This window comes from Rana temporaria, chromosome 12 (genome assembly GCF_905171775.1).
Source record: "Rana temporaria chromosome 12, aRanTem1.1, whole genome shotgun sequence".
Lineage (NCBI taxonomy): Eukaryota > Metazoa > Chordata > Amphibia > Anura > Ranidae > Rana > Rana temporaria.
In genome coordinates, this window is record NC_053500.1 from 13670594 (window position 1) to 13684588 (window position 13995).

General features: G+C 45.1%; 1 protein-coding gene across 1 annotated transcript in view; it reads right to left on the bottom strand.

Moving 5' to 3' along the window:
* Positions 1-5891, bottom strand: part of SDCBP2 (syndecan binding protein 2) — a 45255-nt gene extending 39364 nt beyond the window's left edge. Inside the window, exon 1 of the mRNA XM_040331252.1 lies at positions 5730-5891. The gene's annotated coding sequence lies outside the window, so the exon portion shown is untranslated. The remainder of the gene's footprint in view (positions 1-5729) is intronic.
* Positions 5892-13995: the final 8104 nt, after the last annotated feature.

Here is a 13995-nt window from a genome sequence, read left to right on the forward strand (position 1 = left end):
ATGCAAGGGAAAGTCCCAAACCTATGTGTAAGAAGCGATGAGGACTATAGAAGAAAAGGAAGTCAAAGTTTCTGGGTTGGGATAAGCCGTGCAGCTAAAAAGAGATGCAAATGTGAACGGCTGTATATGATAGACGTAGTGTTTTGTATTGGATCCTGAGGACAACAAAGCTGGTCACACATTGGTAGATTTAAGGACATTTGTCAGACAATTCTCATCAGTATATCTGTTGACCAGGGGCGGACTGACCATTCAGGCACTGCCCGAGGGCCCCATGCCACTAGGGGTCCCCATCAGGGTTGCCAGCCTCAGTAAAACCAGGGACAGTATGTCACGAAGTGGTAAGCGCAATAAAAACCTTTTACTTACATGTTTATTTACAAAATTGACTCATGTAAACTGCTATACTGTATTTGTACTAATGACGTATATTTCTATGTCATACACAGACCACCATATGTAAATAAAGAAACAGGAACAATTTTGCAAGCCCTGACGAAGCACATCAGTGCGAAACTAGTTGGCAAATCTGCATCCATTTTCCTAATTTTCTTTCTTTGTTAATGAATTATGAAATTGTGGTCTTAATCATGTAAACTCTTTTATATGAATAATTTTATGAAATTTTATATATATGAAATTAAAACTTTTTTGATACTCCCAAAAACCTTTGTGTTTTGTGCGCCTACCTTTGATACAAAGAGCAACATACCTCACAGTAAAAATCCCTATATTCGAAAGGAGAACTTGTTTCTTCCTCCTGATAAATGCAAATTCTTTTAATCCAGGGACAGTATGTAAAAATCAGTTTTCTTTTTACATCTGTCCCTGAAATGTCTCTTACCGACATCCTTTTGGTCTATATATCCCAAGATTATAGCTGCCCCGCCTCTCCAATAACTTTTCAGTGTGTGTATACTGTGTATGTATGCGTGTGTGTGTGTATACTGTGTGGCCTCATAATCTATTGCCAGGGGGCCCCAAAATCTCCTATTGCCCAGGGGCCCCATAATCTCCTATGGCCCGGGGGCCCCATAATCTCCTATGGCCCGGGGGCCCCATAATCTCCTATGGCCCGGGGGCCCCATAATCTCCTATTGCCCGGGGGCCCCATAATCTCCTATGGCCCGGGGGCCCCATAATCTCCTATGGCCCGGGGGCCCCATAATCTTCTATGGCCCGGGGGGGCCCCATGAGTTGTCAGTCCGCCCCTGCTGTTGACCTGACAAATGGCATTCCAAAGTATATTTTTTAATGCATTCTTTATATAGGAATTTTTTTTTCACATTTTTTTGCTACATAGTAGGAAAAATTCCAGTTCAAAACATAAGCAATAGAATTACTTAGTCACCCAACATGGGGTGTAATTAAAAAGATAAGAGAATCCCCAAGTCAATAGAGGCCAGATAATAATTATAGAGCCATATGAAAACATTCAGGTTTTTATAAGTATGGTCTCTCCAACAATAAAAGGTGATGCAACCAGTCACCCTACACGGCAAATGACATCACGGGTATACAACTATATCCGTCAACGATAAGGTGGTTCCTCGTGATTTCACCAAGTGATACGGTCTCATCACATGAGAGCCGAAGTTCAGCAATATATTTACTGGGGAAAAAAGGGGGGGGGGGAGTAGGATAATGAATGAATGAGAAGGGTGAAGTAACAGCAAAATGAGAACAGGCAGTACCCAAGTTACAAACACCCGACTTGCATACAACTCGAATGGAGGTAGCGTGACGTTGCGCCGGCCCCAGAAACATCTTGCTGCTCCCCTCGTGATGCCATGTACTGTCTGGCAGACCTGTCAGCAATCCCACATCACTGCATGGCCAATTAACCCTTCCCTATGCTATCCAAAACTTCATTTTTTTTTTCTTTACCTGGAGTTAGAAAAACTTTACCTGTTTCAACTTACATACAAATTCAACTTAAAACGGAGGTCCACCCGAATTTGTTTTTTTTTTTAAAGTCAGCAGCTACAAATACAGCAGCTGCTGACTTTTAAAAAATGGACACTTACCTGTCCAGCGCGCCCGAGATGTCGGGAACCGAGGCCGAGCAATGGCTCGTCTGTCGGCTGCCCCCGCCGCCATCCTCGGTGAGGGAATCAGGAAGTGAAGCGTTTGCGGCTTCACTGCCTGGTTCCCTACTGCGCATGCGCGAGCGGCGCGGCCCATCCTCACTGGTCCCCGCTGTCTCCTGGGACCAGTGTGTTTCCCAGAAGACAGAGGGACGGAGACGAGAGGGGGCGTGACTCCCGCGGGAGTTTATTCCCAGAAGTGGGTGTAAATACCTGTATTATACAGGTATCTGCACCCCCTGAAAGGTGCCAAATGTGACCACCGGAGGGGGGGGGGGGGGGGGGGTCCCAAAAAGTGGAGGTTCACTTTTTGTGTGGACCTCCGCTTTAAAAACAAACCTACAGAACCGATCTTGTTCGTAACCCGGGGACTGCCTGTAGTGGGATCCAAAGAGGGAATAATAGGAAAAGATAAGGGTGGGACCTGATCCTAGCCAGGTTATTATTTGCTTTTAACATTTGATTTTAGAATAAATGTAATTTATTAAACAAAAACCACATTCGCTGTTGGAAATTTGTTCGAGAAAGGGTCCTTTCACACAGACTGTCTGATCAGGTCCGCATGTCCGTTTTTCAGGCAGACCTGATTGGACCTTGCAGTCTCCTCTATGGAGCGGCGGATGTCAGCTGACACGTCTGCCGAAATCCGCCGCTATCCAATCCTGCACCGCAAAAAAGAGACGGATGGTGGTCCTATTTTTCATCCATCCTGCGGATCGGATGGAAACGGACAAGGTGGTCCTTTTCCATCTGATTTCCCCATAGAGGCGCGCAGGACTGTGTCTGTCTCTGCTCTGCACAGTGAGCAGACACAGACCTGTTGCTCGCCTGCTCAGCAGGGATCAGCGGAGCGATCCCCTGCTAAACAAGCAGAACCCGCTGGACGGAGGCGCTTGTGTGAAAGTGGCCAACAAGTTTCCATTCTTCTCCTTCAAACCCGTCCCTGTGCTTAAAAGCAAGCATCAATTTGACCCCACTTAAGTTGGGTTCACCCTGATGCTGCCTCATGTCCCAGCAGGGGGTCCGGTGCGTTCCTGTACACCAATTCAGCAGCAGATCAGGTCTGAATTTTTGCCTTAAAGCGGAGCTCCGCCGTAAAAAAATATATTAAAAGCCAGCAGCTACAAATACTGCAGCTGCTGACTTTTAATATTAGGACACTTACCTGTCCTGGAGTCCAGCGCCGTCCGCAGCAGGAGACGAGCGATTGCTCGTCTCTCGACTGCCAGCACCGCCATCATGTGGTGAGGGAATCAGGAAGTGAAGCGTTGCGGCTTCACTTTCCGGTTCCCTACTGCACATGCGCGAGCAGTGCTGCGCGTCTTTCACTGGTCACCGTTGTGTTCTGGGAGCCGTGTGTTTCCCAGAACACAACAGGGGGGGACCGGGAAGTGACGCACTACCCGCAGACTGTATGCACGGAAGTGGGTGCAAATACCTGTCTTAGACAGGTATCTGCACCCCCCTGAAAGGTGCCAATTGTGGGGGGAGGAATCAGATGAGCGGAAGTTCCACTTTAGGGTGGAGCTCCGCTTTAATTCACACATACAGAGCCAAAGACGCACAGGACTCCTCTGCAATCCGGACCGCGGCCGCCCCCCCTCGGCTCCATTGAAAGCCGGTCACAGTCCCAGCTATGCGAATTGGATGCGAGGAAAGCCTTCGCATCATCATGAACCCAGCCTAACAATTTGAAAATTGAATGAACCTTCCTGAAACAAAAGGTTTCAAATGAAATTGTTCCATCGTATGGCCAGAAAAAGAAAAAAAAAAAAAAGAAAGCTCAAGCGCTCATCCACACAGCTGGGCTCATACAGCCAATGCATCTCCATTGACTAGCATAGGCTTCCTGCATGCAGCTCCACATTGCTCTAGACCAGTGATGGAGAACCTTGGCACCCCAGAACTACATTTCCCATGAAGCTCACCTACACTGCAGAGTGCATGAGCATCATGGGAAATGTAATTCCAAAACATATGGGGTGCCAAGGTACGTCGTCACTGATCTAGACACAAATGGCTCTTCACGAGCCTGTACGGGATTCTGTTTCCATGTGAATGAGCTCTAAGAAAGAATGCAGCAGACTAGTGAGGAGGTTTGAGCTTTACCAAGTATTGAAAACCAGGGACTGTCCCCAGAGGGACAGCGGACAATGGCAGATGAAGAGGAATTTGAGAAGCAGGTAGGTGAGATCAGTGGAAAGACAATACAAGCGTCACAACTCCCAGTATGAGGAGCAGCAGTCCTGGGTGTGAAGTTTCCAGGAGGAGCGAGGAATATACAGGTATGAAAAGAACTGGCAGGACCAAGAACCCGACACTGGCCCGGAGGGAGACACCGAAACTGGTCACATGACTTCACAGAAACAACTGACGTCTCTATGAATATTTGTGAGGCAGATAAACATATTAGGTACGATAAGATGTTAAAGACATATTTCTGACATTGTGGATGTAGTCAGAAACCCTGCGCCAAATTCATGCAACATTTTTACTGTTAACATCGACATCTGTGCCAATTTCAAGTACCGTATATACTCGAGTATAAGCCGAGATTTTCAGCACATTTTTTTGTGCTGAAAATGCCCCCCTCGGCTTATACTCGAGTCACATTTTTGCGCCTGATCTCCCGGACTTTGGGGACCCGGGGACCCTTGGCACAAATGTAGCCCCACTCTTGCTCTACAAGTGTGCAAAGTTTGTTGTCCGGGGGATCTACGGCCGGGGAGCACCGATTTTTCAAAGCCGGGCACTCCTTCCATAGACTCTCATGTTAAACGGTAATTTCTCCAGTGACTTTGGGGACCCGGTACTGGCCTGTCATAGGTCCCCTGGACCTCAAACTTGGCACACATGTAGCTCCATTTCTCTACTACAATTGTAACGTTTGTTGTCTGGAGGACCTACAGCTGGGTAGCACCGATTTTTCAAAGCCGGGCACCCCTTCCATTGACTCCCATGTTAAACGTCAGTCTAGTCATGGGCACAGTGAGGCTGCTCTACTGCCATATATAGAATAAATAAATCTATACAGTATATAAGCTTTGGAGGTGCACACCCTAATGCCATAGGCTGCACACACCTATAAATCTTCCCCTCATTTCAGATCTACCCCTCAGATTTACAGCAACTGCACTTCCAGTGCAATTTCAAGTGCACTTTGTACTTATAGCGCAACGTGGATTTGCCTTTTGTAAATAAACCCCCAGAGTCTTCCTATGCCTCATGGGACTTGTAGTTCTGCAGCATCTGGAGGTCCGCTAATCGCATATCCCTGCAATAGAGGGCCCCCGTTAGCTAGTCTCTAATTACTGGTAAACATTGATCACATGCAACGTGTTGAGTTTTGGTTTCTCAACGCTTCATTGAAAAACAATCGACAATTAAAGAGACAAACAGAGCAACTCACAGACACTGGCAGAGAGGGAGACTACAAGTTCCAGCACACCTCTGGGAACATTAGTAGAAAGCCAACTATGCACTGCTGCCGGACAAGCGACTCTTACAATCAAGTAAGGGCGACTCAGCTTATTTTGCGCCTGCAGAACTACAAAGACCAGCATGCACAGGCCAGCTTTAGATGCATACAACAAGGAGGAGATACATGTCTGGTATTAGTGGGGAAAGTATAATCACACTCACCTTATTCCCTGCAGTGTTCTGGAGACTGTCACACACCTGATCTCTGGCATCCTCCTTTTATGGACTCGACACTAGGCGGGGCAGTGACATCATTCAGGTCACAAGACATTGAGGTCACCGGTAAGGAAGTAACTGGCTGAACGGGTTGTAGATAATATGCAGGTTTGTGTAGGTATTCCGAGTAATCCGAGTTTCTTTGCCAACCTAAAACTCAGACGATTCAAATGTCACACACGTGATAGATACAAATATATATATATATAGATCACACAGGAATGTGTGCTGAACTACAGAACATTAACCGTGTCAGTGACTTCCACAGGATGATGATACAAAGTGCAGCCTGTATGTAGACGTGCAGAGAGCATTACCGACAATCGCCAGTCAGATGACTTATATAGACACTATGGCCCTTTAACTAGTTAAGGACCGGAAGGATTTTTTTTTTCCCCCCACAAATAGAGCTTTTCTTTGGTGGTATTTGATCACCTCTGCTTTTTTTTTTTTTTCGCTATAAACAAAGAAAACGACAATTTTGAAAATAGATAATATTTTTCTACTTTTTGCTATAATAAATACCCTAAAAAAAAAAAAAAAAAAAAAAAAAAAGTTCTTCATCAGTTTAGGCCAATATGTATTTTTCTACATATTTTTGATAAATAAAAATGTTTCCTTTCACTTTGTGCCACTTGGTGAACCTCCACTCCAGTCTCAAGTCTTTTGCAAACTCTAATGCCGCATTCACACGGCCGTCTTTCATCTCATGCAAAAAAAATACGAAATTTTTCTCGACGTGGTCACTTGGTCTATCACATAAAATCCCAATAAAATACATTTATGTTTTTGGTTATAACATGACAAAATTTGGAAAATGTCAAGGGGTATGAATACTTTTTAGTAGGATATGGGTGTCAGTTCCTAATACAGAATAAAAATGGTTCACAATCATAAAGGAGAAGTCCTTCAAAAATTCAATGCATGGGTGTCAACAGAAGAAAAGTTATCCAAGAGAGGATCGCGCCACCCGGGTGTAATAAACAGGAGGGTCACCAGGAAAATGTGACCGCTAGTAAATAGTGGTCAACACACGCTTTTGATTATTATTACAATCCTCCAGACCCTTCGCCATATATTCCAAACATCCATCATGTAGCCTTAACCACTTAAGACCCGGACCTTTAGGCAGGTAAAGGACCCGGCCAGTTTTTGCGATTCGGCACTGCGTCGCTTTAACTGACAATTGCGCGGTCATGCGACGTGGCTCCCAAACAAAATTGGCGTCCTTTTTTCCCCACAAATAGAGATTTCTTTTGGTGGTATTTGATCACCTCTGCGGTTTTTATTTTTTGCGCTATAAACAAAAATAGAGCGAGAATTTTGAAAAAAATTCAACATTTTTTACTTTTTGCTATAATAAATATCCCCCAAAAACATATAAAAAAAAATGTTGTCCTCAGTTTAGGCCGATACGTATTCTTCTACCTATTTTTGGTAAAAAAAAAATCGCAATAAGCGTATATCGATTGGTTTGCGCAAAATTTATAGCGTTTACAAAATAGGGGGTAGTTTTATTGCATTTTTATTTTATTTTTATTTTTTACTACTAATGGCGGCGATCAGCGATTTTTTTCATGACTGCGACATTATGGCGGATACTTCAGACAATTTTTACACATTTTTGGGACCATTGTCATTTTCACAGCAAAAAATGCATTAAAAATGCATTGTTTATTGTGGAAATTACAATTGCAGTTTGGGAGTTAACCACTAGGGGGGCGCTGAAAGGGTTAAGTGTGACCTCATCTGTGTTTCTAGCTGTAGGGGGGTGTGGCTGTAGGTGTGACGTCTTTGATTGTGATTCCCTATATCAGGGAACAGACGATCAATGACGGCGCCACAGTGAAGATCGGGAAAGCTGTGTTTACACACAGCTCTCCCCGTTCCTCAGCCCTGGGGACCGATCGCGGGACTCCAGCGGCGATCGGGGCCGCGGTCACGGAGCTTCGGACCGGGTCGCGGGCCCGCGCCATCGACCCACGGCTGGGCAATTAAAAAGGACGTACCTGTACGTGCTTGTGCCCAGCCGTGCCATTCTGCCGACGTATATGTGCAGGAGGCGGTCCTTCAGTGGTTAAGGTGTATCTATTGGACTTCCGATTGTCCAAACAGGGCAGCGGTTCCCAGCCAGACCAATCCATCTCATCAATCATCGAACATGAAAGTGGAACAAAAAAAGCTAAACCATAGCGAAGTCCCATTTATACGATGAAAAAAAGATTTATTAAAAGTATTGAACTTACAATTATCCAACAGATATGAAGCATAGACAAAATGCTAGAGGACCTCCGGTCTCCAAAATTGGAGCGAGTATATCGAAAATGCGAGGAGCGACGTACGTCCTAGCTCCGCCCCTATGCGTTTCGTCACATATGATGTTATCAGGGGCTGTGCACGGTAGCACTTCTCTTGTTCTGTATGCTTGGTGTAATTCTCAATAAATTATATTTTGTATGAATTGCATAAATATCCTCCCCTCTTGTTTTCCGTTAAACTTTTGCTACGCTATAGCTGAGCTTCCACAAAGGATCACTTCATTGCAGATGAGAAATATTAACCATCGTCATAAGAACCCCATTACCATAACATATTGGGTACTCTCCTCTGCTGCCAAAAAAATGCTGGTCAATATCGTGCTTGCAGACGCTAGATTCAGAGAGAGTTACGCCGGCGTATCAGTAGATACGCCATCGTAACTCTGAATCTACACCGTCGTAAATTTAAGCGTATTCTGGAAACCAGATAGGCTAAGATACGAGCGGCGTAAGTCTCCTACGTCGTCGTATCTTAGGGTGCATATTTACGCTGGCCGCTAGGTGGCGCTTACGTTTATTTCGGCGTAGAATATGCAAATGCGCTAGATACGCCGATTCAGAAATGTACGTACGCCCGGCGCCTTTTTTTACGTCGTTTACATAAGGCTTTTTCCGGCGTAAAGTTAGTCGAACAAAAAGCTGGCCTAGCCAATGTTAAGTATGGACGTCGTTCCTGCGTCGAATTTTGAAATTTTTATGTCGTTTGCGTAAGTCGTCCGTGAATGGGGCTGGACGTAATTTACGTTCACGTCGAAACCAATACGTCCTTGCGGCGTACTTTGGAGCAATGCACACTGGCATATGCGCCGTTCGTTAAAAACGTCAATCACGTCGGGTCACCAGTCATTAACATAAAACACGCCCCCCTGTTCATCATTTGAATTAGGCGCGCTTACGCCGGCCCATTTACGCTATGCCGCCGTAACTTAGGCGGCAAGTGCTTTGTGAATACAGCACTTGCCTCTCTGACTTACGGCGGCGTCGCGTATATGCGATACGCTATGCCGCCTCAAAATAAAGCCAGTCTATCTGAATCTGGCTAACTGATTATTGTTATTTGCTTTCCAATGAATTATCTTACTCCATAAATAGACATGTCACAAGTTCACACACCCTCAGATAACACAAAGATGACATCACATGCCATGTCACACGCACCGAGTCTTGTGATCTGCTGGACTGACAATATCTGACTTTTATACTGTCTGTGTCAATTCTAAACTTTCCATGATATAGAAAGGAACACTGTAGCAGAGGTAGATCAAAATGGAATAGGTAGTCATTTACTTTGAGAGCTGCATTCTCAGTGATGTCACCAGTTTCTGGTAAATTTACAGGCTGAATTTTGTTTATGTCACTGGTCTCTAGTGAATGGATAGGCTGCATTCTCAGTGATGTCACCGGTCTCTAGTGAATGGATAGGCTGCATTCTCAGTGATGTCACCGGTCTCTAGTGAATGGATAGGCTGTATTCTCAGTGATGTCACCGGTCTCTAGTGAATGGATAGGCTGCATTCTCAGTGATGTCACCACTCTCTAGTGAATGGATAGGCTATATTCTCAGTGATGTCACCGGTCTCTAGTGAATGGATAGGCTGTATTCTCAGTGATGTCACCGGTCTCTAGTGAATGGATAGGCTGTATTCTCAGTGATGTCACCGGTCTCTAGTGAATGGATAGGCTGTATTCTCAGTGATGTCACTGGTCTATGCTGAATGGATAGGTTGTATTCTCATTGATGTCACCGGTGAATGGATAGGCTGCATTCTCAGTGATGTCACTGGTCTATGCTGAATGGATAGGCTTCATTCTCATTGATGTCACCCTTCCTTGGACAACAGGAGAGTCAGGACGCTCTCTACTTTGCAGATAGAGAAAGGAGCTGTGTGTTAGAGGGCATCCTGACTCTCCTGTAGTCCATGGTGGTGCTTCCTGTGATGTGTCATGAGGATAAACACTGCAGTTTTGGTTACTGAAATCTTGTGAAGACTGAAGAATACATTCAATCTCTTCGCCATCTCCCCATTCTTTGTAACCAGATGTCCTTCCTCATTGTTAATCGGGCCAATATGGTCTATCCTCACTTTTTTACAGTTAACATACTTAAATAATTTCTTGGGAATTTTTTTGCTCTCCTCCGCTGTGTCTCATGTTCTATCTTAGTCGCCCTAATTGCACCCTTACATTTCTTGTTGCATTCTTTATAAAGTCTGAATGCTGATGATCCCTCAAACTATTTTTTTTTTGAAGGCCTTTGCTTTTATATGCATTTTCACATTGGCGTTAAGCCATCCAGGACTTTTTGTTCGCTCTTTTAAATGTATTACCCAATGGGATGCATTGGCCAATATCCTTATTTAATATGCTCTTAAAGCAAACCCATTTCTCCTCCATGTTGTTTGTTCCCAAGATTTTATCCCAGTTTATGCCTTCTAGCAAGGTTTGTAGTTTAGGGAAGTTGGCTCTTCTGAAATTCAGTGTCTTTGTATTCCCCTTGTGTTTACTATTTGTGCGATTTATACTGAAGCCAATATAGACCTGCGAGAGAAACTAAACGTGTGGTTTGATCACCGCTTGCAGGCGCCAATTACGCATTTGTTTGTTTCTGTGCAGAGGGATGGGACGCTATCATTTTTTTTTTCTTAAAGGGGTTGTAAAGACAATTTTTTTTCCCTTTTAAAATACAGTCTGTAAGGAGTTCATACAGAAAAACATGATTGGCATTATAAAGTTTGTTATACATGTCCAAAAAAAAGGATGCTAAAAGTACACCTCCGTCACTCCCGTTTCATCTTTTCCCCCCCCTCACTTCCTTGTTTTGCGGGGCTCGTGCATTGTTTCTACTTCACTGCCTAATGGGAACTACAGTTCCCATTAGGCTTAGCACGCCGCGCATGAGCAGAAGCTTTTTGTCTTTTTTTTTTTAACGGCAGACGAGAAGTCGAACGAGCAAAGTTCTCATGCACTATTAGCCACACTCCGCCCCCAGAATACACCCCTTCCCGCCCCCTGCCTATACCAATTCATTTCTCCTCCACACACATTCCCACCTCCTCCAGCTGACGAAGCCTCGTTTCCTCATTTACTGTACTGTGTAGAAGCCGAGGATTGGACAAATCAGTTTCACTTTCCACCAGAGCAATGGGGGGGCAGAGTGAAGGCAGGGTTGTAAAGAGTTATGCAAAGGACAATGAATGGAAGGGAGGCGGAGCTACAACATCCTAGAGACGCCCAAGAATGTTCTGCCTCCTTGCCTGTGAATGAGAGAGAGCATCTACACGCAGAGCTGTAAGCAAAGGGAAGGGGCGAGCACGTTCTGGCAAGAAGAAGAGGAGGCACAGGATATGGCATTTTGAAAGCTAAATTACGATATTTTGGAGGGCAAAATGAAAAAAAGGAGGCAAGGAACATTTAAATGCTCTAGCTTAGATTAATCAATTTAGTGAATAAAACACGAACCTTTAGTGTTCCTTTAATTATTAATTTTTTTTACCACTTTTATTCCTATTACAAAGAATATAAACATCCCTTGTAACAAAAATAAGCATGACAGGTCCTCTTTATTGAGAGATCTGGGGTCAAAAAGACCTTGGATCTCTCGATTACCTTTAAAAGCACTTTTTGACAATTCGACTTCGTCTCTTTAAGTCAAAGAATCGGAAGTCGCGTCGGAGGTTGCTTCAGTCCTCCAAGGGCATAGAGCCAAGTGGGGGACATCTTGCCCTTATTTGACTGTCTGCCTATCCATCAAACAGATCAGATCGCTTCCAGGGTTTACCAATGGCTCTGGTGAACCCAGAAACGACAGGAAAGCGGTGGGGGAGGCATCTTTCCAGCCTCCTCTAAAAGTGATCCCGCGGCAAATCTGCCACCACGATCACTTTTAGCAGATGCCAAGTTGCACCACAGTAAAAAAGATAGCAGGGTTACAGGCAGCTGCTGCCAAATCCCAGTATTAAACGTCAAATTGATGACACGTATATATACTGGGGGCTGTCGGCAAGTGGTTAAAAGGAAGATTTCAGGTTATAAACACATAGGGGGTCATTTACTTAAGGCAAATCCATATTTCTCTGCAAGTGCACTTGAAATTGCAGTTGCTGAAGATCTGAGGGGGACATGCAAGGAAAATAAACAGCATTTTAGCTTGCACATGATTGGATAATAAAAAAAACAGCAGCGCTTCCCCCTCAGATTTACAGCAAGTGCACTTTCAGTGGTTGTCTTTTCTGGTGTGTTAACAGCCGTTCAATTGAACACAATGCACCAGAATAAACAGCAGTGATTGCAGATTTGTAAGAGGAGGTGCAACTCTGGCAACCCTCTCAATCAACATTGACTATTTTAACCACTTTCCGACCTGCCACAGTACATATATGTCATTTTTCCTGCTCCGGTAAAGGGGTGTGCAACACTCCCCCATGCCCAGGAAAGTCTGTCGTAAGCTGCGGGATTACGGTTGGCTGTTGAAGAACCTTTCAAAATACATAAAGGATGTTTATTTGCAACATGTTTTTTTTTCCCCCTGTAGGTTATCATTAGTAATAATTAGGGTTATCCCGATACCACTTTTTTAAGACCGAGTACCGATACTTTTTTTCAAGGACTCGCCGATACCGATACTTTTTTTTTTAAATGTGTCCCCAAATGCAGCCATATCTCCCCCCCCCCCCCCCCATGTCCAGCCATGTCTCCCCCGCCCCCCATATCCAGCCATGTCTCCCCCGCCCCCCATATCCAGCCATGTCTTCCCCGCCCCCCATATACAGCCATGTCTTCCCCGCCCCCCATATCCAGCCATGTCCCCCTTACCTGCATCCCGCCGCATTCCCCGCTGCCGCCGACTGGTTAATTACACGCGGGGAACATTACAGCTTTCATTTATACAGCGTATAGACACTTCCCCTTGCTCAGGATTGGACAGTTCACCCGAGCAAGGGGGAATGTCTATACGCGGCACGAATCATTACAGCTTTTCAAATGAAAGCTGTAATGTTCCCCGCCCGTATTACTCAGTCGGCGGTAGCGGGGATGCGGCGTAACGGCGGCGGGGGTGCAAGTATTCTATTTCGGTATCGGGAGTATTTGCGCAAATACTCAGAATCGGTCCCGATACCAGTATCGGGACCACCCTAGTAATAATCTTGATTAACCTCTTCATGCTGGGTGAACACATATGCGCCCTCTCGGCGTGTGGACCGTCACTCAGAACGGTAGCATATATGCAGGCCTGTGTAAAACACTTACCGCGCTGGGAGCACACGGTAGTCAGTGATTACCGGAAAGCTCCCAATGCATTCTCAGAAATTCACAAGAAGCCTTGTATTCATCAATGAATACAAGGCTTCCTCTGATTGGATGAGGTGAAGATCATGACAATCGTCTGCCGGACTCCCCAACTTGGGCAGAGGAAAACTTTTTTAGGCTACGTAAAAAAACAAAAAAAATTCTCTCTAAAACAAACATGTCATACTTGCCTCCTCCGTGCAGTTGGTTTTGCACCAAGTGGCGCCGATGATCCTCTTCTGGCTCCTCCTCTTGAGTGCCCCGTTGGAGAGCCGCTCTCCCCGCGTCATTGGATTTGATTGATAGCAGTGGGAGCCAATGGCTGCGCTGCCATCAAGCTATCCAATCAGGACTCGAGACACTGGCTGGAGCTCACCCCCGTGGCTGAAAAGATCGGGTTCAGGTAAGTAAAAGGGGGGCTGCTGCATCACAGGAGGATTTTCACCTTAATGTATAGAGTGCATTAAGGTGAAAAACCCTGAGGGTTTAACAAGCCCTTTAAGTCTTCCTGTGAATGGATGAGAAGCACTCAGCACCACTTGATTTTGTTCTGTCCCCATACCGCTGCCAAAACACAGCACTGTATACAGTTTGTGAATGACTCCATA